Here is a 24,224-nt window from a genome sequence, read left to right on the forward strand (position 1 = left end):
AAATAGCATGGGCTTTGGCAACCCCTTTCTCATCTTTCATTCCCTCCTTAACCTTCTGCAATCTGTCTTCTGTACCCATTACTACCTCGGCCCCAATTTCCCCAAAACTGCTTTTGGCAATAATATAACTCACTGTTGATAAATCCAAAGGACACTTTTCAGTCTTTGCCTTACCGGATCTCCCTCCACAGCATTTGACTTAGAGGGACAGTCAATGCCCTCCTTTCTGAAATATTCTCCCTCTTGGCTTCCTTGACATCATCTCTCTGGGAGGTCATCTGATCACCTTGCCCACTCCTTCTCAGTCTCCTTGCAAATGAGTCTTTCTTCCCGGAACCTTCAATGTTGTCACTAAAGGTGCTACTGTAGGTTCTTTTTTCCTCTTCAGTATACATTATCTCTCTGATGACTTCATCCATTCCAATGACTTCAGATGCTCTCTCCCTGCTAAAGGAATTCCAAATCTATCTCTCTCCTGAGCTCCAGACCTACAGAGCTGATTGTCTGCTAGACACCTGTATCAGTTATCTATTACCACATAACAAACCATGCCCAAATTCGTGGCTTAAATCAATAATAATTATTTATTTCATTTATGAATCTGGAGATTAACTGGGCTGAGCTAGGCAGTTCTTGATTGGGGTCTCTCATGCAGTTGCCGTGAGACAGTGGCTGGGGCTAAGATCATCTCAAAGTCTTCATTCAAATATCTGGCACCTGGGCTGAGAAGACTCCAATAGCTGGAGTTTGAACTGCTTGAGCTTTATGGACCGTCTCTCTGTATATGTTTGTGATCTTTCCACGTGGTCACTCCACGTGGTGGCCTCAGGGTAGCCAGACATTTTATATGGCAGCTGAAAGCTCTGAAAAAGAAAACAAGCAGGTCTCCATATCCAGAACCTATCTGATGTTCACAGGTGGCCATGTTACTCTCCTGTTGGACATAATCAAAATCACAAGATACCGTCCCCAGACAAAGATACTCTGAAACTATGATAAAATGAAATAAAACAAGGGCCATTATATAATTTTGCCTAAAAAAAACAAAAACCCATTGCCGCCAAGCCGATTCCAACTCATAGTGATCCTAAAGGACAGAGCAGAACTGCCCCACAGGGTTTCCAAGGCTGTAAATCTTTACGGAAGCAGACAGCCACATCTTTCTCCCACAGAGTGGCTTGTAGGTTTGAACCACCGACCTTTCAGTTAGCAGCTGAGTGCTTTAACTACTGTATCACCAGGGTTCCTAATCTTGTCTAAACACAGACAATAACAAGGTCTCTGTGCCACCCACAAAATATACGATCACTTATCCCTGGAAACCCTGGTGGCATAGTGGTGAAGAGCTACAGCTACTAACCAAAAAGTTCGGCAGTTCAAATCCACCAGGTGCCCCTTGGAAACTCTATGGGGCAGTTCTACTCTGTCCTTTAGGGTTGCTATGAGTCGGAATTGACTTGACAGCAGCAAGTTTGGGTTTTTTTTGTTTTGTTTTTTTATCCCTACTCTCTGACAGTATCAAATATAAAGCAAACTCCCTCTTCCTTAGATCCTTCTCTAAATCACCCAACCAAAGCCCAGATCCTATAATAAGTTGCTTGTAACACCCTTTCGTTAAAACACACCGTAGTCCCCCATGGTGTGGGTTCTCCTTAGCTGCAACTAGTAATCAATTCAACTTGTTTAATTACAGGTGTGTTCCTGGTAGTCTCTGTAGCAAGTGTCTCCAGAAAAGCCAACGTGGTCTTTTTTTTATCCCAGCCTTGGATGTCATGCAGCATCACTTTTATTCTTCAAGGCTGTCACAAAGGTCCACCCAGATTCAAGAGGATGGTACAAAGACCCTACCTCTTGATGGGAAGAATGTCAAAGAATTTTGGGCATATTTTAAAAGCACCACAATATGCATATTCAGATGCCCCACAGGCACTTAAGAGTCACCATTCCCAATACTGAACTCATTACTTACTCCCCTGTAATGACGTTTTCTCTATCTGACTTTTTTCACTTAACCAGCTATCCTGAAGTTAACTCCTTCAAGTGTATAAAAACAGCCTTCATTCCTTCTGCATAGTACTCCATTATAACACGATGGGTTCAAGCAGTCCTCTGTTGGTGGGCATTTGGATTGTTTCCAATCTTTTGCTCTTATAAAACATGCTGCATGAATAGCTCTGTATAAAATTATTTTCATGTGCTATCATGTTTCAAATATATATAAATGCCTGTGTGATGAATCAAATACTAATTATTTTGGAACATTACTAAATTTACAGTGGTCTTTTACCATTTGGTATTGTCTTAGTTTATATATTTAAATCATGTGACTGCCATCATGTGAGGGTCTGAGAAAATTGCTAACATTTAAAAGGAGACCTCAAACTGCACTAGATAAGCATTTTCCATACCCAAAAGAAAATATATGAACATCTTTTGAAGGAAAAAAAATCCTACCTCTATGTAATTGTTCACTTAATTTTGCTTAACTATGTAATACAAAATTATATATGTATTTATATACGTAATACAAAATTATGTATAAACTCCTTATGCTTATACTTCTTATGTAATAACAGGATTAAACAACTGTAAAAAGTCAAAACAAACACATCTACATAGCTAATAATGTTCAACAATACTAATTTAACTTGTCTGATAATGTGTCTTTCATAAAAGCTAGTCATCTTCATTGTGACTATAGTACTGACCGCAAGGGGAGGGAAGGCAGGTTCTTTAGAATTTGGTTCATCCATCTTCTTGTGCCCCTGTAGTGATTTGATTTCTCACAAATTTCCTCTATTCCAAGTACTATGAAAGCCGCCATATTATACCCATTCCATTGTTTCACCTTTAGCTCAGGCAAATACATCAATTACAAATTAGGTGGACTACTGTTCTGATTTTACTGAGTTTCAACAATTGAAGGTATACTACTTAGTATTAGCACAACCTTGATTGTACATCAGTACAAGGTTCTGAGCTTCACTCTGATGATATATACATTTTTTTCCCAGTTTATATTTTTCCAACATTTCACACCTAGTAAGCAGTAGAGCTGAGATTCTAGCCCAGGTCTTTCTGTAGTCTACTACACCACCTAAACTAAAAATAGGCAGGTAGCTTTATGAGTTGAGATAGGAAGGTAGATGTGGTTGTGATTCTTCAGAGGAGCCCTCAGATCTGAATCAAGATAATTGTAACACAGCTCTGCTACAAACTAGCTTTGTGAATGTAGACATGTCCCTGAACCTCGCTGGGTTTCAGCTTCTTCTTTAACGTGGGGGATTGGATTAAATAATCTAGTTAGTGTCTTTACAGTTCTAAAATGCTGCGAATTTTCTATACTGGCAAAACTAGTAGTCTGTGACAGAAGAATGAGTGAAGCCATATTCTTCCTCTTTGCTATGGAGTTTCTGATTCCATCACTAAGCATGAACCAACAGGGTCAAAGTAAAGAGGACTAGGATATTATTCCATGAATTTAGGAAGTGTCTATTCCAAATAATTTAATGCTAAATAGGTGACCATTTGACTGAAAGATATGGCAATAAAAATAATAATAATCTATACACTGTCTTGGAATCACTGAATGTTGGAGTAGAAAAGAGATTTGGGATATCAATCCATACAATCCCTTGTTTTACAGATACAGTGTTATGTGATTTTTCCCAAGATCATGTAGCTTGTTCATGGTATAGATAGGATTTATTACCTGGGTTATTGCTATTGTTGGTGGTTGCCATCGAGTAGATTCCAACTCATGGTGACCTCATGTGTGCAGAGTAAAACTGCTCCATAGGGTTTTCAAGGCAGTGACCTTTCAGAAGCAGATTGTTAGACCAGTCTTCTGAAGAGCTGCTGGTGGGTTTGAACCACCAACCTTTTGGCTACTAATGGAGCACTTAACCATTTGCGCCACCCAGGGACTTCCCTGGGCTTTTAAAATCCAACATATCATAATGACCTCAGATGTATGTTATCATATTCACCACAGAAAGTATAGAAAAGAGAAGAAGTATAAGACAGTGGTTAAGAGTAGGCATTGAAATTAAATAGCTAGGTACACATTCCAATAGCACCACTTACTATGTGATCTTTAGCCAATTATATAACCCTTTTGTGCCTCAGTTTTCTTCCTTTGTAAAATGGAGATGACAATAATTGCAGATACTTCTTGGTTTATCAGGAGAATTAAAATAGTTATCTATGTAAATTGTTTAGCATATTGCCTGGTACATACGAAACAATAAATATTAGCTAGGATTAAGATTAGACTGTGTGTTTACTACACTGGCTAAATTTGGTTTAATGTTTCAATTACACTTATTTTACTGGTATTCAGTATCAGAATTATTCTAAAATTTTCTTTCAAGGATTGTCAGTCTACGTGTTGTTGCTGTTGTTGTTAGTGGCAATCGAGTTGGGCTCCAACTCAAGATGATCTCATGCACAACAGATTGGACAGATGTGATCCATAGGGTTTTCAGTGGCTAGTTTTCAGAAGCAGATCATCAGTCTACAAGGTAGACTATGAAAAATTGTGTCCACAATGAAGATAAGACAGGGACAAAGCTAGCACTCCTAGTCAGCTTTGGCACAAATATACTATCAAACACAACTATAAATGCATGAACAACAGAAGAGAAACTAGATAACTGGGACTTCCTAAAAATTAAATACTTACGCTCATCAAAAGACTTTACCAAAACAGTAAAAAGAGAACCTACAGATTGGGAAAAAAAATTTGGTAATGACATATCTGACAAGGGTCTAATGTCTAAAATACATAGAAAACTTCAACAAATCAACAACAAAAAGACAAACAATCCAATTAAAAACTGGGGAAAAGGACATGAACAAACACTTCACCAAAGAAGACATTCAAGCAACTAACAAACCCATGAAGAGATACTCACAATCATTAGCCATTAGAGAGATGCAAATCAAAACTACAATGAGATACCATCTCACCCTTGCAAAAACGGCAGTGACCAAAAAAACAAAAAACAACAAATGATGGCGAGGTTGTGGGGAGATTTAAACCCTTATACACTGCTGGTGGGTTGGTAACATGGTACAACCACTATGGAAAATGGAATAGCGCTTCCTCAAAGAATTATCTTATGATCTAGTAACCCCACTCACAGGTACATATCCTAGAGAAATAAGAACTGTAACACGAATAGACATATGCATACCCATTACTGCATTATTCACAATAGCAAAAAGATGGAAACAACTTAAGGGCCTATCAGCAGACGAATGGATAAACAAACTGTGGCACATATATACAATGGAATACTATGCAACTGTAAAGATAATAATGAGTCCACAAAATTTCTTATAACACGATCAATCTGGAGGACATTATACTGAGTGAAATAAGTCAAACACAAATATCACAGGATACCACTTTTATAAAAAGTCAAGGATAGGTATACACACAGAAAACAACTTTCTTTGATGGTTACCAAGGACAGGAAGGTAAGGGTGGGGTAATCACTTACTAGACAAAAGACACGTGTTAATTCTGGCGATGGGAAAGGCAATACACAATATGGGGGAAGTCAGCACAACTTGATCAAAGTACATGAAGACACTGAGAGGTAGGAAGAATAAAGGACAACTACAGTAAATGCTATAACACATACAATTTTGCAACAACAATAACGACAAGTGAGAAATATGTGAGTAGTTACATAAGTAGGTACATATGCTACGTGGGTGTGGGAAGGTGTATGGGAGTACATTAGTGTACATAAATAGATATATTTGTGTGCATATTTATACACGTTTGTACGTGCTGCATATATATTCATACATACAATAAAGCACATAAAGGGGCACAGTTATGTATACTTCCTAAACATATCCAAACACCTCATGGGACTGATTTACTGGGTTTGAAGGCTCAGGACTATAGTCTCATGGGACAACTAGGTCAATTGGCATAACTTAGTTCATAAAGATAATGTACTGCATCCTAGTTCAGTGAGTAGTGTCTGGGGTCTTAAAAGCTTGCAACCAGACATCTAAGATATAACTATTAGTCTCTTCCTGTCTGGAGAGTAAACATAACCAAAGACTCAAGGAAGAAATTAGTCCATAGGACTAATGGCCCATGTGAACCACAGCCTCTTCTAACCTGAGACCAGAAGAACTAGATGATGCCTGAATACCAGTACCAACCATTCTGACCAGGGACGCAATAAAAGGTCCTGGTTAGAATGGGAGAAAAATGTAAAACAAAACTCAAATTCATTAAAAAGATCAGACTTACTGGACTGATAGAGACTAGAGGAACTCCTGAGTCGATTGCCCTAAGATACCCTTTCAACCTGGAACAGAAACTACTCCTGGGGATCATCTTTCAGCTAAATAATAGATTGACCTATAAAACAAACAATAATACTGTTATGGATTGAATAGTGTCTCCCAAAAATGTGTTTCACCTTGGCTAGGCCATGATTCCCAGTATTGTGTGGTTGTCCTCTATTTCGTGATCTGATGTAATTATCCTATGTGTTGTAAATCATAACCTCTATGATGTTAATGAGGCAGAACACAATCTACAGGATTAGGCTGTATCTTGAGTCAATCTTGTTTGAGATATAAAAGAGAGAAGCAAGCAAAGAGACAGCGCAACCTCCTACCACCAAGAAAGAAAAGCCGGGAATGGAGTGCATCCTTTGGACCTGGAGTCCCTACGCTGAGAAACTCCTAGATCTAGGGGAAGATTGATGACAAGGACCTTCCCCCAGAACCAACAGAGAGAGGAAGCCTTACCATGAAGCTGGTGCCCTGAATTCAGACTTCTAGCCTCTTAGACTGTGAGAGAATAAATTTCTGTTTGTTAAAACCATTCACTTGTGATGTTTCTGTCATAGCAGCACTATATAACTAAGACAAACACCTGTGAGGAATGTGCTCCTTTAAACAATCATCTATACAAGACCAAGCAGTCAACATATACCCAAAAGCAAAGATTAAAAAGGCAAGGAGGGGCAGGGAAACTGGATGGACGGAAATGAGGCAGGCGGAGTGGAAATGGTAAAAGTGCTGTGCTAACACGTTGTAGGACTGTAATCAATGTCACAGAACAAATTGTGAATGAATTATTGAATGGGAATCTAATTTGCTGCATAAACTTTCACCTAAAACACAATAAAATGTTCAAAAAATAAAAGGTGCCCACAAGCAAAAATGAACTCTAAAATTAATTTTAGGAATTTTGGACCTGGGTGAAGAGCTGTTTTCCACTATAATATTCTAAGGTCAAGTTCTTCCCTTAAAAGCCCTGCAAAAATGACTTAGAAATTACATATAAGTAACATTTTGTTCACTGTTATTTTCAAGATCTTTGTCCCTTATTAAGCAGTAGATGATTTGATTTTTGCCAGTATATGTACATTGCTTTAACATCACCATATTTAACTGACAGCAATTAAATTAATTTAACACACTGTATACAAATTTCAAAGGGCCTTTATGACTATCTCATCTTTATGGACCTTTAAACTTAATGGCTTTGGTTGCAATAAAGAAGTGATTTCTAAAAGTTAAGCATCTCTTCAAGGCCACTGCCAAGTTGTTCAGTTGATCAAAATTATGATCTCATCCAGACACAGTTTCCATATGTCCTTTCTCTTCAGCTTGTCTACTAATTAACAATATGTGTGCGGTAGTTCCTCTGTCATTAAATAAGGACATTAGTGAAAAGAAATATCAGTTCAGTGAAGGGAATACTAATGTTGCAGTTTTTCTCTGGTTCATTTGTTTTAGAATAATGTACAAACCAAAAAAACCAAGCCCACTGCCATCGAGTGGATTCCGATTCATAGTGACCTAATGGACAGAGTAGAATTGCCCCACAATGTTTCCACGGCTGGAATCTTTACAGAAGTAGACTGCCACATTTTTCTCCTACAGAGCTGCTGGTGGGTTCAAACTACCGTCCTTTGGTTAGCAGCCGAGCACTTAACCGCTGTACCACCAGGGCTCAGGATAATGTATAAAACCCCCAAAACACAAAAACAAACAAACCCATTGCTGTCGAGTTGATTCCAACTCATAGCAACTCTATAGGACAGAGTGGAACTGCCCCATAGGGTTTCCAAGGAGAAGCTGGTGGATTCAAACTGCCAGCCTTTTGGTTAGCAGCCGAGCCCTTAACCACTGTGCCACCAGGGCCCCTGGGATAATGTATAGGTTCATTTAAAACTCACAGTACAATAACCCCTGCCAGAGTTATCACTCAATACTCTTCTTTCTCTTCTGAAACGTTAAGGTAGCCTCAGAAGAATATAATTAAAAGGACTAGCTCAGGGGCACATTTCCCAACCAACATTTTCTAAACAATTATTTTCCCAGCTGTCATTCTCCCTTCTTTTTCCCTTTAATAAAATGTCCCCAGTCTCTCCCAAGTACTGAAACCTTCATTAATCCCATCTATCTACACTAATTCATCCAAACACACACACACACAAACACATCACTTTTAAGTATTCTTCGTTTTCTCAGATTCAGCCACTCATCCCCTACCCCACAGCACCTACCACCCACACCTGTACCATACTGGTATTCATTCCATCAGGCCAAATCTGACTCTATCATCAGCCAGTCCTTCATATAACCAGCAAGCTAAGGAAATTCAAGAAGACCCAGCTTCAGGATACTAGTTAGACCTAATTTTGCTAAAAGTGGCACACTTTTACTACCCACCAAGATACTTAGGGAGCAAAAAAAAAGTTAAAGTGGATAAATATGACTAATGATTTGAAGGATAAAAAAATTGCTGAGAATACCATCACGTTTCCTAATACACACAATTTATTCCATGTGTTACACTTTTCTAAGAAGTGCCATAAAATAAATTTAAAATTAGAACCTGAAAAAAAAATCTATTAACGGCCCTTAATAGCTATAAAATTAGTTCTGTGATTCTTTTCATTAAGCCACAGTCATATGGTGAGCAAATTGACAATCTCTAGACCAACATTTCTCAGCCTCAGCACTATTGGCATTTTGGACAGAATAATTTTTTGTTGTGGGGAGTTGTGCTGTGCATTGTAACATATTTAGCACCATTTCTAGCCTCTACCCATTAGATGCCAGTAGCATCACCAGTTTTGACAACCAAAAATGTCGGCAGACATTACCAAATGTCCCTCTGAGAGCAGAATCCTCCTGGGTGAAGAACCACTCTCATAGACTAAATGGAAACTGTTTTGCTCTAGGTCAGGAGTCAGTAAACTACAACCCAGACCAAATCTGTTCTACCACATTTTTTTATAAATAAAGTTTTATTGAAACACAGCCTCACTCATCCATTTATTTATCGTCTACAGTTGCTTTTGCACTACAATGGCAGAGTTGAAAAGTGGTGACAGACTGTATGATCTATAAAGCCAAATATATTTACTATCTGGCTCTTTACCAAAAAAAGGAAAAAAAAAATTGTTACTACCTCCTGTCCGAGTCTACTTTTTTCAAACACTTTTTTAGTGATGACAACTTTTTATAATGAAATCTTACATAAAACTTGTGTCAGACAGGGTCCAGATGGAACATTCAAATTATGTAATTGAACAAAGTAAAGTATATACTGAATAATTTACGTAGACATTTTCAAAGGTATGGCAGGGTATAGAGAAATCGCAAAGGACATGGAAAGCTGGACATCATTACTGTCTCTAAGCCTGAAGAGGCAAGAGTAGGAAGCAGCTACTGGAATCCAAGAGAGGACCGTCTTACAGGAGTTGTGACCTTTGGTCAAGTGTGCAGCCAGGCCAAGGTGACTCTGTTGGGAGCCAGAAGAATATATATCTTACCTTAGAATTCTCTGTCCCTGCAAATTCATGCTGCTGCCCCCCAATGGCCAAATCCAAACAGAAGCTGGAGGGTAAGTGTCTTAGTTTCTTACTCCTACTGTAACAGAAATACCACAAATGGGTGGCTTTAAAGAACAAAAACTTCTTTTCTCACAGTTTAGAAAGCTAGCAGTTCAAATTCAAGGCACCAGCTACCATAGAAGTCTCTGTCGGCTCTGGGGGAAGATCCTTGTTTCAGTTTTTGTAGCCCCAGTATTCCCTGGTTCCTTAGAGTTCTTCACACGGCACCTATCATTCTCCCATTTGTGCTTCCTTTTGTGTCTAACCTGCTCTTTACATCACTCAGAAGTGATTAGGTTGATGATACACCTTATACTGATGCGACCTCATTAACATAACAAAGAAAACCCTATTCCCAAAAGGGATTACATCCACAGGTATAGGGGTTAGAATTCTAACACAAATTTGGGAGGACATAATTCAATCCATAACAGCAAGATAGCCTATTGATGTGGCCCATACAGGTCAACCTCCAGGTCCCAGAGCAGAGTGGAGAAGGATGGACAGTAGACCTGGAAGGCAGACAGAAGATAACTAGCATAGAGCCCTAACATATCAAACTGATCAAAGCAAAGTTTTAGCGATGTTTAGTGGGAAAAGGCATTGAGATCAGGGCAGGGTGTCCTCTTCTCTGACCCACTGACCCAAGCCCCAAGGAATACAGTTTAAAAATCCTATCCCAAACCCTCTTTTGATCTTCTGATTTCATTTGCCTCTTATCTGAAACAAAATTCCACGATCAGATATTTCAACACTCTTTTTTCTAACAAGCTACAAACCTTAAATCCCTCTCCATCATTCAAACCTTCAACACTAAGTTACCAGACACACCTCTCATTTCTCCCTGCCCATCTGCCTTCTCTGCTCATCCTCAGGCTACTAAATATTGATACAGAATTTAAAAATACTATAATTATAAATTCACCAGAAGAGTCGTGTTATGTGATTTAGCTGCTGCTTAGCTTCCCCTGCAGTGGTTAAGAGCTACGGCTGCTAACCAAAATGTCAGCAGTTCTAATACACCAGCCATTCCTTGGAAATTTTATGGGGCAGTTCTACTCTGTCCTATAGGGTCACTATGATGATGGCAATGAGTTTTTTTTTTGTTTTTTTTTTTTTTTTTTTGGTAGCCTCCCATGACTTTCAGGCCTTAACTGAAGCTTCCCCGAACAACCTAATCAGCAAGCTGATGGCCTTTTCCCCAAAGCTCACCGTCCTTAGCCTCTTCACAGAAAAAGATTTTGTTATCATTCTCTCCCTCTCAATTTATTTCTTCTTCTGTCTTTCACAGTGCCGTATATTCTAGGTTTTCTCCTGTTTCTTTGACCAGCTTCTCTTTGTATCCTTTACAAGCACTAATTGAAGGAAAAATATTCTCCAAAGGATCTCATAATAGATGATGGACTCAAAAATACAATTAAAGCAGATACAATGAGCAGTTTCAGAAAGCTGTTTCCTGTAAAACACCAATGGTATTCCCTAGAGGAGTATAGATAGAACTAAAAATCATATGAAATGAGTAGTTTCCATGCAACAGGGAAATAGCAAAATACCATCTTCCCTGCAAACCTTGGTCCTCTTCCTACATTACCCATTTCTCTTAATGTCCTCATTCACCCAGCCTTGAAACCTCAAGATGAGAATAGAATGGAAGTTTAAGAGCTGGAAGAATCTTCAAAAGCATCTAGCTCAATTCCAATCAATAAATCTCGTTTGCCTTCATAAACATCCTAAGGAAATATCCCACGCCCTCCTTCTTCTAGTCTTTCTCTCTTGGCCTTGGAGATAGTATTATAATTTTATTTCCTCTGTGAAGTGCTACCAGATCTTCATCTACAGGTTTTAGTCCCCTCTTGAGTTCTCATCTAATATTTCCAAAACCAAACTTAAAACCTCCAAAAGGTTGTACTGCTGAGAGCTACAACCCAATAAATGGAAAAAAAACAAATCGTTTTATTCATTCAGTGACTTACTCAATAAACATGTATGGAAAGTCTATTATGTGCTACACGCTCTGCTAGATATGCAAGAGAAGAGTCTTGGCCTCAAATAGTTCACTGATTAGTAGGGTCAGTAAACATGGAATGAAAAATAGACATAATCCCTTGTAACAAGCACCGTAAAAGAAATGGATAAGGCAAAGTCGTAGTCCAGAGGACGTAAAATTGCACTCTGTAGGTTTAGGGGTTGCTATCAGGGAAGATTTCCTAGGGAGTAAAGGCTTGATGGGACAGGTTCACTAGGAGGGGTGACTGGGTGGAGGGAAAAATATTTCAGGCAGGAGAAAAAAACATGTAAAAAGGAAAAGCATGAAAGAGTTTGTGGAAATGAAAGTAGTTAAGTATTTAAGGACAGCAAAAGCTGATCATTATTTCCAAGTACAATGAGAATTAAATTATTGATAAAGGTATAAAGGTTCACATCCCCACCCCCACCCCCATGTGCCTATTAAAAAGAGTTTTGATTTAACTGTCTGTAGTCTCTTTCTCTCCACTGCCCTCCAAAAATGTCCTGCCTTGCCACTCGTTTGTAGGCTTTTAATGGAAGAAAGGAGAAAGGAAGGAAGGAAGGGAGGGAGGAGGGAGGGACAGAGGGAGGAAGAGAAAGATTAGGGTTAGCGGTATTTGTTTTTTGTTCTTGCTGTTGTATTTTCCTATTGCTATTGTGTTTGTATTTCTTTTTTTTTTTTAACATGGGGTAAAACTGTTGGTGAGGGAAACATCATTGGTAAGGGCAGTGGATGGGAGAAAGAAAAATACCTGTTCAGGGAATGATTACTGAGGGACTTTAAGTCCTGCTTATGATGTAAGAGAAAGAGTTGCATTTGACTTATTTTGAACTGGTATTTAAAACACAACGTCATTCTAGGAATAAACCGTGTGATCACCATGTTTATAAACTTTACTACAAATAGTAGCATGTTTCTCTCTATCCATCTACACATGCAACCTTGAAGTGACAGAATGGAATTTCTCTGACCACATTTCCTGTTCTCTGTATGGAGCCAGAGTACCTTAGTCCAATCAGCTATTTCCAAACCCAGGACATGAAAATTTGTTGAGGGATAGAAACATGACTGAACTCAGGTCAATGAGATACATGAAGATGTTTTCCCCTTCTGGATACGAAATTTTTCCATTCTTCTCTATGAGGCCCTCTCTCTTTTTTCTGTGGCTCACATGGAGCCTCAGGAAGAGCTAGTCCAGAGAGAGCAGAGCTGAGAGATGAATCTTGGTGATAGGGTTTTGATGTGTAGGATTTTATTCTTAGAAATTAATTCAGAGATACTCAGGTTTGATATGCATAAACTCGTTTAGTTTATTGCAAGGTAGTCAAGGCAAGGCACACCAAGTAAGACCTCACAGCATTCATTTAGAACTGGAGAATCAGCATTAACAATTACAGTTACAATGTTAGTTAAGTCCAAGTCTTTAGACTTCAGGCGTTTACCTTTAACAAGAGGTCTCAATCGAAACCAAACCAAACTCACTGCCGTCGAGTCAATTCCAACTCATAGTGACCGTATAGGACATAGCAGAACTGCCCCATAGGGTTTCTGAGGTTGTAAATCTTTGCAGGAGCAAACTGCCACATCCTTCTCTCATAGAGCGGCTGGTGGGTTCCCTCCGCCGACCTTTCAGTTAGCAGCTGAGAAGCTTTAACCACTGCACCATCAGGGCTCCTAACCAGAGGTCTCAGGAGGAAGGTTTGACCATCGCTGAAAATCAGCAGAGGTCCCTTGTAGCTAGGGTCTGAGGTCTGCAGCAGCGGGCAGAGTCTCAGCAGACCCTTGGCATTCAGAGAGAGAAAGAGACTAGAGAAAGATCCCTTTGACTCCTCCTTCTTTCAGTAAGTGAGCAGAAGTTTAGGGTTTTTATGTGAATTTCCCCTCTTGGTTTTACACAACAAGGGCCAGTGTGACATCAAAGACTAGTATGCTATGTCTTCTCTCCAGGGTTAGAGATTAGCTGAAGGTCCCATCTTTTCTTCAAGGTTAGAGATTAGGGAAGCTGTTTAGACTTATGTCTCAAGGCTAGTTTATAAAGATTAACTATGTTACATCTCTTTTTTTTTTTTTTTTTTTTAATCACAGCATGCTGGGTCAAAGTTAACTTAAAAGTTGTTTATATTCTTCACATGCCTCTATGTCTAAGTTCAGAAATTTTCTAAATAACTTTCTAATGGCTTACAGGTCTCTAATGACTTATAGTTGATGGTTAGAAAACTTCACAAACGTAGATATATTTCTATTTCTAAGTTCATGTTATGAGTGCTTAAGTATATGTATTTTGAAAGCATAATAGTGATTTTTACCTTATGTGATTTGAGTGTATCATAGGAACATATTAAACAGGTTTGAATCCTGGAGCTTGCCAGGCCTCAAACCACATATTTACCTTCAATTGACTTATTACATGCACCAATAAATCCCCTATTTGGTGGAAGTTACTTTGAGAGATGTTTTCAGTCACTTGCAGGCAAATTATTCCTGACAGATTCACCCCTTATTTTGACCTGCCTCCCTTAATTCAATCCCCAAGTCCAATCATTTTTTCTTGGTAGTATTATTTTGTACCAAGTTATTTATTTCCATTCCTACTCTGCCCCACAAATTTGACCTCTGGATCACCTAGTGTCTAGACTATTTTCTCAGCCTCCAGATTTTCCCCTCCCTTTCAATTCACTTTTCACAGTCGTACCAGATTAATCTTCCTAAGGCATCATTATCATTGCACAAAAATCTTCATTCACCAAACAATAAAATCCAAGCTCCGTGGCCTAATGTCCAAGCATTTTCATTACCTGGTACAAACCCAACCCATCTATATTTCCTTCTTATGACTCCCCTCCCCATACAACATACTCCAGCTCTGTGGAGCATGAGGGGATTTTGCTTATATTTTTTGTTTCCTATTAGAATAATATATCCCATCATCTTGACATACTGATACTCTTTTCAGCCTTACTCTTTAGCTCAAATGCCAACACCTTACATGATAAAGAAATTAATATGTGTTTCCGTTACAGATTGAATTGTGTCCCCAAAACATAGGTGTTGTAAATCCTATTATAACTGTGGTTATAATCCCATTTGAGAATAAGGTTTTCTTTGTTATGTTAATGAGATAGTACTAGAATACGGTGTGTTTTGAGTCAATCTCTTTTGAGATTTAAAAGGAGCAAGGGAGAAAAGAAGCAGAGATGGGGAAAGAGAGATGCCAAGCCACATGAAGATACTCCAGGAGCAGAAGCTCAGAAGAGACAAGGACCTTCATCTAGGGATGACAGAGAGAAAAAGCCTTCCCCTAGTGCCAGCACCCTGAATTCAGACTTCTAGCCTCCTAAACTGTGAGAAAATAAATTTATGTTTGTTAAAGCCACTCACTTGTGATATTTCTGTTAGAGCAGCACTAGATAATTAAGTTTCTTTTGGCTTTGGATCCTTACGGTAGTCAGTCTGTAGTGCTTCCAGCATATCTACCACCTACCACTTTTTATTGTAAACTCTATTGCAAATTCCTTACGGACAATATCTATGGATCATACAAAAACATATATTGAGTACTTACAATATACTGGAAAGGGTACTAGGTTTTGCATTATAGTAATAATAAAAAGAAGAAGCAATCAACATTTTTTGAGCAATCCTTTGTTCCAGACCTTAGTCTAAGTGTTTAACATATATTAACTCATTTCATCTTCACAATAGCCATATGAAGCAGATGTCATTTATTCCTCCCATTTTACATATGAGAAACACTGGAAACAGAAATTTGATAAATTTCTCAAGGTCTCAAAACTTGTAAACACCAGAGTTATTATTCAAACCCAGGCAGTCTAGCACCAGAGGCTGGACTCAACCACTACACTAACTCCTGGTATTTTTTTTTTTTTTTAGGAAAATATATCATCAGACACTATTATTTGTAACATTTATAAGTTTGTTTGGCAAAGAATTTCAAATGTCGTTTTAATAAAATGACTCAACCCCAGAAACATAATCTTTATTCAATTATCACAGTGGCTAAAAATACTCCAATGTTATATTTCACCAATTCATCAAAATACTTTAAGTAGCATTAATACATGAATGTTTGCAGTCTGAATTTTTGTTTTTAATCCACCTGTGGGAGCCACCCTCAAAGATGGCCACCAATGCTTCCATCTCCTGATATTCATGCCCTTGTATGGTCCCTGCCCACATTTTACAAAGGTTGGCAGAAGTAATGGTATGTCACTTCTAAAATTAGGTTATAAAAAGATTGTGGTTTCATCCTGGGCTTCTCTCTCTCTCTCTCTCTCTCTCTCATTACTCACTCTAGGGAAAGAGAGCTGCTCTGTTGTAAGAACACTTGCACGGTCTATGGAGAATACCATATGGCAAGAACTGAAGTCTCTTGGCCAACAGTCAGCAAGTAACTGGAGGCCTGCCAACAATCACATGAATGAGCTTGGAAGCTCATCTTCCCCCTCCGGCAATGGAGCCCTCAGATGAGACAGCAGCCCTGACTGACAGCTGACTAAAACCTCACGAGACACCTTGAGCCAGAACCATCCAGTTAAGCGGCTCCTGAATTTCTGACATACAGAAACTGTGAGATAACAAATGATTGTTGTTTTAGACTGCTAGATGTTGGTGTAATTTATTATGCACCAGTAGGTAAGTAATTCACCACCTAATTGCTTAGATTCTTTGTGATATGGTTGCAACTGATGTCTTTCTAAATCTGAGCAATTTACTGTTTTTGGCAATGTTACAGATAATTTCATTGTTGTCTAAATTGCCCAAAACTATTCATTCATGGAGTTTATTTTTTCCATACATATTAGTTAATTTTAAAGGAAAGAAAAAGCATACAAATGATACATACCTTAAAAACTGTAAACTATACACACCTTTAAAAAATATCTAGAATTTACAAAATTTTCCTTTCAGTATTGTTTTCTATATCACCAGTATAGAAAACATTGTCTTTTTAGGTATTTATCGGAGCATGACTAAATACTTCTCAGCCTATTTTTTCTCACTTAGTCCCAGAGATACAGAGGACATGCGTCTCTCATCTTCTCACAATTCATTCCACATAAGTTACTAAGATTTTTAAAGCTATTTTTCAGATCTGATGACAACTGAAATAATCCATTCACTCAATATATGCTATTCAAACACTATTATAGACATCAAGGATATAGCAATAAGCAAAATGTATGAAAATTCCTGCTAATGGAGCTTGTGGGAAGAGATAGCATTAAACAAGAAAAATATGTAATGTATATAATATGCAAGATGGTGATAAGTGCAGGAATAAGAAGCAAGGAAGAGCAATAGGCAGTACCAGTGGTATGGAGGATAGGCAGTGCCAGTGGTATGGAAGGGAGGGTAAAATTTTAGATACGGAGGCCAGGAAAAGCCTCACTGAGAAGTTTACATTTGTAAAGACTTGAAAGTGATGACAGATCAAGCCGTGTAACTATTTGGGGTAAGAGGGTTCCAGGCCAATGGAGAAAAAATGCAAAAGCCCTGAGGTGAGATCATGATTGAAATACTAGAGAAAGTTCAAGGAGAAGAATGAAGGAGGGGAAAAATAGTTGGAAATGATGTAACAGAAGACCAGATCATGTGAAGGTCCTTGTAAGGACCTTGGATTTTACTCTTAGTGGACTGAGAAGTCATTGGAAGGTTTTAGGCAAATGAGTCACATGACCTGAATTATACTTAACAGGATCACTTTGGCTGCTGTATGGAGAAAGGACCATAAGGAGGCAAAGGTAGAAGCAGAAAGACCAGTTAAAAGGTCATTTCAATTGGGTTGTTTGTCTTTTTGTTGTTGAGTTATAAGAGCTCTTTATATATTCTGGATATTAGACTCTTATTGGATATATGGTTTCCAAATATTTTCTCCCATTCTATAGGCTGTCTCTTCACTTTGTTGATAAAGTCCTTTGATGCACAAATGTTTTTAATTTGGAAGAAGTACAATTTATCTATTTTGTCTTTTTTTGCTCATACTTTTGGTGTCATATCTATGAATCCATTGTTAAAAACTAGATCCCGAAGATTTACCCCTATGTTTTCCACTAAGAGTTTTATGAAGAAGATATGCAAATGGCTAATAGGCACATGAAAAGATGCTCAATGTCATTAGTCATTAGCGAAATGCAAATCAAAACAACAATGAGATACCACTTCACACCCACTATGACGGCTATTATCAGAAAAACAGAAAATAACGAGTGTTAGTGAGGTTGTGGAGAAATTAGAACCCTTATCCATTGCTGGTGGGAATGTAAAATGCTTAGACGCTGTGGAAAACAGTTTGGCAGTTCCTTAAAAAGTTAAACACAGAATTGTCATATGACCCAGCAATTCCACTCCGAGGTATATTCCGCTCCAAAGGAGTTGAAAGCAGGGACTCAAACAGATACTGGTACACCCATGTTCATTGCAGCATTATGCACAGTAGCAAAAAGGTAGAAACAACCTAAATGTCCATCAACAGATGAACGGAAAAACAAAATATGGTATATCCGTACAATGAAATATTATCCAGCCATAAGAGAAATGAAGTTCTGATACATGCTGTGACACAGATGAACCTTCAAAATTATGTTGTGTGAAGTAAGTTAGACAGAAAGGGACAAATTTTTTATGATCCCACTTAAATATCTAGAACAAGTAAATACATAGAAACAAAAGTTTATTAGTGGTTACTAGGGGCTGGGGGAGGGGGCAATGGGGAGCTATTGCTTAAGGGGTACTGAGTTTCTGTTGAAGGTGATGAAAAAATTTGGAATGCATAGTAGTGATGGTTGCACCACATGGTGAATGTAATTATTATCACAGAATTGTACACTTAAAAATGGTTAAAATGGCAAATGTTTTGTTATATACTTTTTACCACAATATTTAAAAAAAAAAAAAACTCCCCAATCCCCTGGGGAGGGAATGGCAGATGGCAAAGATGGAAGAGAGGGATTTCAAAGGGCCAGGAGGAAACTTTTGGAGGTAACAGATATGTTCACTATCTGGATTATGGTGATGGTTCCACTAATGTGTGTGTGTGAGTATGTGTGTGTGTAAATTATAAATATATATATATACAAATACACAGGAGCTTATCAAATTGTACACTTTAAGTATGTGCAGTTCATTATTTGTTAATTATTCCTCAACAGAGCTGTTTTTTATTTATTTATTTTTTTAACAAAGGCCATTTAAATAATCCATGAGAAGGACTGTTGGTGGCTTTCCCAGAGTGGTAGCAGTGGAAGTGATGAGAAGAGACCCCATTCTAGATCTCTTCTGAAGGCAGAACTGAAGAATGGCAATGGATTAAATGTGTTACAGAAGAGAAAGAGAAGCATAAAGGTTGTTCTAAGTTATGAAAAGAATGAGAAGCAAAGCCAAGAGCTTTTCTTCCCTCCATTTTCTGCAGCTCCTTGCTTATCTCCCACCTCCTTCCATTTACTAACAAAAATCACCAGTACAGGAAGTACTTAAATGTGTAAATGGTAAAATGGGAAATATCTTGTTTTGCTGGTACACAGGAAGAAAGAATAGCTAAGATGACAGAAAAATATGCATTACTACTTAATGAAAATGGAGACAAAGACAAATATAGTCAAGTTCATAAACGAAAATACAAAAGAAAGCAGACTGAGAAGCTGTTGGAAAACTTTGGGCGAAGAGTTATGCCATCTGAATTACATTTAACAGTATCACTTTGGCTGCTGTATGAAGAAAAGACCATAGGGAGGCAAAGGTAGAAGCAGAAAGACCAGTTAAAGGGCCATTTCAATTGGGTTGTTTATCTTTTTGTTGTTGAGTTGTAGGAGTTCTTTATATATCCTGGATATGAACTCTAATTGGATATATGGTTCCCAAATATTTTCACCTATTCTGTAGATTGTCTCTTCACTTGAAGGAAAGATGGAAGGAGACAAGAAATGTTTCCAACCAATTTTTAAAAAACATTTTAGGTTGATTGTGTATGTAAACATCCTAAAGTCAATATCCATGGGGTCTGGTCTTTGAGCTCTCTCTTGATCAAGAACAGTTTAGTAGCCAAAATATGATTTCCAGATGTACTTTCACTCTTTTAGGTGTCTCTCAGGACATTAGAGCTGATCCAATTCATAATCCCAGGAATACTTCTCTTAGTCGCTTTCCTGTTCTCTCATCTCCCACACCACTTACTCACACTCCATCCCCATAAAACTGGCTATTTAGCCCTTGTCACATAGCTTTTTCTCTTTCCTCCTAAGATCTGACATCTCTTTATTATGCAGTTGGACTTAACTTTTCTTGCTGAGCCTTCCCCACTTGCTCCCAACACGCTAGTTGAGTGACTCCCTCACCACTCTCTAATTCGGCAACGCTAGAACTTAAAAGTGGTGTAAATGGTTAAGTGCTCAACTACTAACCAAAAAGTTAACAGTTTGAACTCACCCAGAGGCACCTTGGAAGAAAGCACTGGCGAACTGCTTCTGAAGGGTCACAGTCATGAAAATGCTATGGAGCAGTTCTACTCTGTAACATATGGGGGTCTCCATAAGTCAGGATCAACTTGATGGCAACTGGTGTTTTATTAGAGCTCAGAAATGTTGCTAGCCAAGACCAGTTCTCCTTAGGTGATGCAGAGACATGTGAGCATATTGGCTGTTAAGCAGAGGAGTCTGTTGTAAAGAATCCCATATAAATAACTTTTATTAAATTTTGCAGAGTTTCAGAGCCATGGGGGGATATATTCTTGTTTCAGTTTCACTCATTGTTAAGCCAATTTTCATGATTTGTTTCAATATGCACCTCCTTTTAGCAGTTATGTTCAAGATTGTAATGAGAGTTTATCAGCAGAAGAATTGTATATACTTGAAATATCTTCACTTGTTGCAAATTGGCATTAAAATTAAAAGCATATTAGACATCAGTGTTTTCTCCTTGACAATGAGATTATAATCACAGAAAACTTAACCATCAAATGATGATAACCCTTTTTTTCCATCATATTCTGGGAAAATAACAGCTTTAAACCCAAACATGACATTTGCTGGGGTAGAAGAAAACATTTTATATTTAACTTCAGAACACAGAAATTCTTTTTCTGACTTAATGCATCCATGAAAAATGCTCTGTATGTGTATGTGTGAGACAAAGAGACAGAGAGAGAGAGAGTTTAATAGGCATTGCACTTACATGGTTATGGGTAAGGAGAGAAGGACAGGCAAAGAGCCAGAAAAATAAGCACTAAAAAATCCCTGGTGTGTAGTCAGGCACGACATTGTAGCTTGGGCCTTCAGACACACTAGCAGTGAGTTAATATTCCAATAAAGTATGTGTCCATTTTAGATGTTGAGGCCAAAGCGCTTGAAACAAAATTATTTACATGGCCAATTTCCCCTCAGTCACGATCATACTCCTGTTCCCCAAGATTCCTTATTTATCAGAGCCACCTGTACTATTGAAAAAATATTTTCCACAAAGCTCTCAAGACCACTTCTATACACAGTACTGTAAATGGCATTGAATAAGATGAAAATAAAATGATCTATAGTGGGTGGCAATCTATCCTTCCTCCCACCACATTTCAAAAGTAAAAGTCACAAACTAAATACTAGATGCTCTTTATTTTTGTAATAAGTCAGCAGGTTTGGCAATTTCTCTATGATCAGAAATGTTCATTGAGGATGAAGTCAAGTTCTATCTAAAAATATTACTTTGTTCACAAAGAATAAGGTTCATGTTAAAACAAGGCAATAAAAAAAAAGTTGCTATTGAGTTGATTCTGATTCATGGCGACCCCATGTGTGTCAGAGTAGAACTGTGCTCCACAGGGTTTTTAGTGGCTGTTTTTTCAAAAGTAGATTGCCAGGTCTTTCTTCCAAGACATCTCTGAATGGACGCAGACCTCCAACCTTTCGGTTGGCTGCTAAGTGCGTTAATCGTTTGCAACATTGGGGACAAGGCAATATTAGTCTCAAAATACAACAAATTTTTTTTTTTTTCTGAGGGTTCCAAAGTCTCTGGATGAGCAGCTCACTTGGGAGGCATGAATTCACCAACAGAAAAATCACAGCAGGTCACTGGCATGTAGAACTCTGGGTTTAATTCTCACTCACCACTTTTTGGCTGAGTGACCTTGACTGAATGACTTTATTTCCTCAAGTTTCCATGTTTTCATCCATAGTACTGTGATACTAAAAATGTCTACCTCACAGGGTTTCCCTGAAGGTTATAATAAGGTAAGATACTTAGAACAAAATTGGAACAAAGAAAGTGTCCAATAGATGTTAGCCATTACTGCTTCAGAGCAGTGGCTCTCAAACCCTGAACCAGGAGCAGCATCACTTGTCACAAACCCAAATTTTCAACCCCACCCCATACATACTGATATTCTGGGGTGGAACTAGCAAGCTCCCCAGGAAATTTCTGGTACACACTAAAGTTTGAGACTCATGCCATGCATTATAGGATAAAACAGAAAATATCGGTCTATTCTCAACTACTAACCTAAAGGTTGGCTGTTTGAACCCACCCAGCAGTTCTGTGGAAGAAAGGGCTGCCAATCTGCTTCTGTAAAGATTACAGCCAAGAAAATCCTATGGAGCAGTTCTGCTCCATAATATATGGGATCACCATGAGACAAAATTTACTCAAGAGCAACAGGTTTGGTATTTTGGTATGTTCTAATACAATTCATTACGAACTTCTGTTTTGTTGCTACTAAAATGCAAGAGAATACTTGATTTTAATTTTTCTAAATAACTAGAAAAAGAATTACAGCACAGCAGCCTGAGAACATCAGGATTTCTGTAGGAAAACTCTTACTATTTTATTTTTGCCTGAGCTTTGTTACACGTTGTTGTTTTTAGGTGCCATCGAGTCAGTTCCAACTCATAGCGACCCTATGTACAACAGAAGGAAACACTGCCCAATCTACATCATCTTCACAATCGTTGCTTTGTTTGAGCCCACTGTTGCAGCCACTGTGTCAGTCCAACACGTAGAGGGTCTTCCTCTTTTTTTTGCTGATCCTCTACTTTACCAAGCACCATGTCCTTCTCCAGGGACTGGTCCCTCCTGACAACGTGTCCAAAAGTGCGTGAGGCAAAGTCTCACCATCCTCGCTTCTAATGAGCATTTTGGCCATATTTCTTCCAAGACAGATTTGTTTATTCTTCTGGCAGTCCATGGTATATTTAATAATCTTCACCAACACCATAATTCAAAGGCATTAACTCTTCCCCAGTGTTTTCTATTCATTGTCCAACTTTTGCATGCATATTAGGCAATTGAAAATACCATGGCTTGGGTCAGGTGCACCTTAGTCCTCAAAGTGACATCTTTGCTTTCGAACACTTTTAAAGAGGTCTTTTGCAGCAGATTTCTCAATGCAATACGTTGTTTGCTTTCTTGCCTGCTGTTTTCATGGGCGTTTATTGTGGATCCAAGTAAAATGAAATCCTTGACAACTTCAATCTTTTCTCCATTTATCATGATGTTGCTTATTAGTCCAGTTGTGAGAATTTTTGTTTTCTTTATGCTAACTTGTAATCCATACTGAAGGCTATAGTCTTTGATCTTCATCAGTAAGTGATTCAAGTCCTCTTCACTTTCACCAAGCAAGGTTGTGTTATCTGCATAACACAGGTTGTTAATGAGTCTTCCTCCAATCATGATGCTGCATTCTTCTTCATATAGTCCAGCTTCTTGGATCATTTGCTCGGCATACAGATTAAATAAGTATGGTGAAAGGATATGACCCTGACAAACACCTTTCTTGATTTTAAACCACGCGGTATCCTCTTGTTCTCTTTGAACAAATGCCTCTTGGTCTATATACAGCACAATAACGTGTTCTGGAATTCCCATTCGTCACAATGTTATTCATAATTTGTTATGATCCACAAAGTCAAATGTCTTTGCATTGTCAATAAAACACTGGTAAACATCTTTCTGGAATTCTCTGCTTTCAGCCAAGAACCATCTGACATCAGCAATTATATCCCTCATTCCACATCCTCTTCTGAATCTGGCTTCAATTTCTGGCAGTTCCTTGTCAATGCACTGCTGCAGTTGCTTTTGAATTATCTTCAGCAAAATTTTACTTGTATGTAATATTAATGATCTTGTTTGATAATTTCCACATTCCATTGGGTCACTTTTCTTTGGGACCACCACAAATATGGATCTGTTCCAGTTGGTTGGCCAGGTAGCTGTCTTCCAAATTTCTTGGCATAGACAAGTGAGTGCCTCCAGCACTGCATTCATTTGTTGAAACTTCTCGATTGGTATTCTGTCAATTCCTGGAGACTTGTTTTTCACCAATGCCTTCA

Source organism: Trichechus manatus, unplaced genomic scaffold, assembly GCF_000243295.1.
Source record: "Trichechus manatus latirostris isolate Lorelei unplaced genomic scaffold, TriManLat1.0 scaffold00107, whole genome shotgun sequence".
Lineage (NCBI taxonomy): Eukaryota > Metazoa > Chordata > Mammalia > Sirenia > Trichechidae > Trichechus > Trichechus manatus.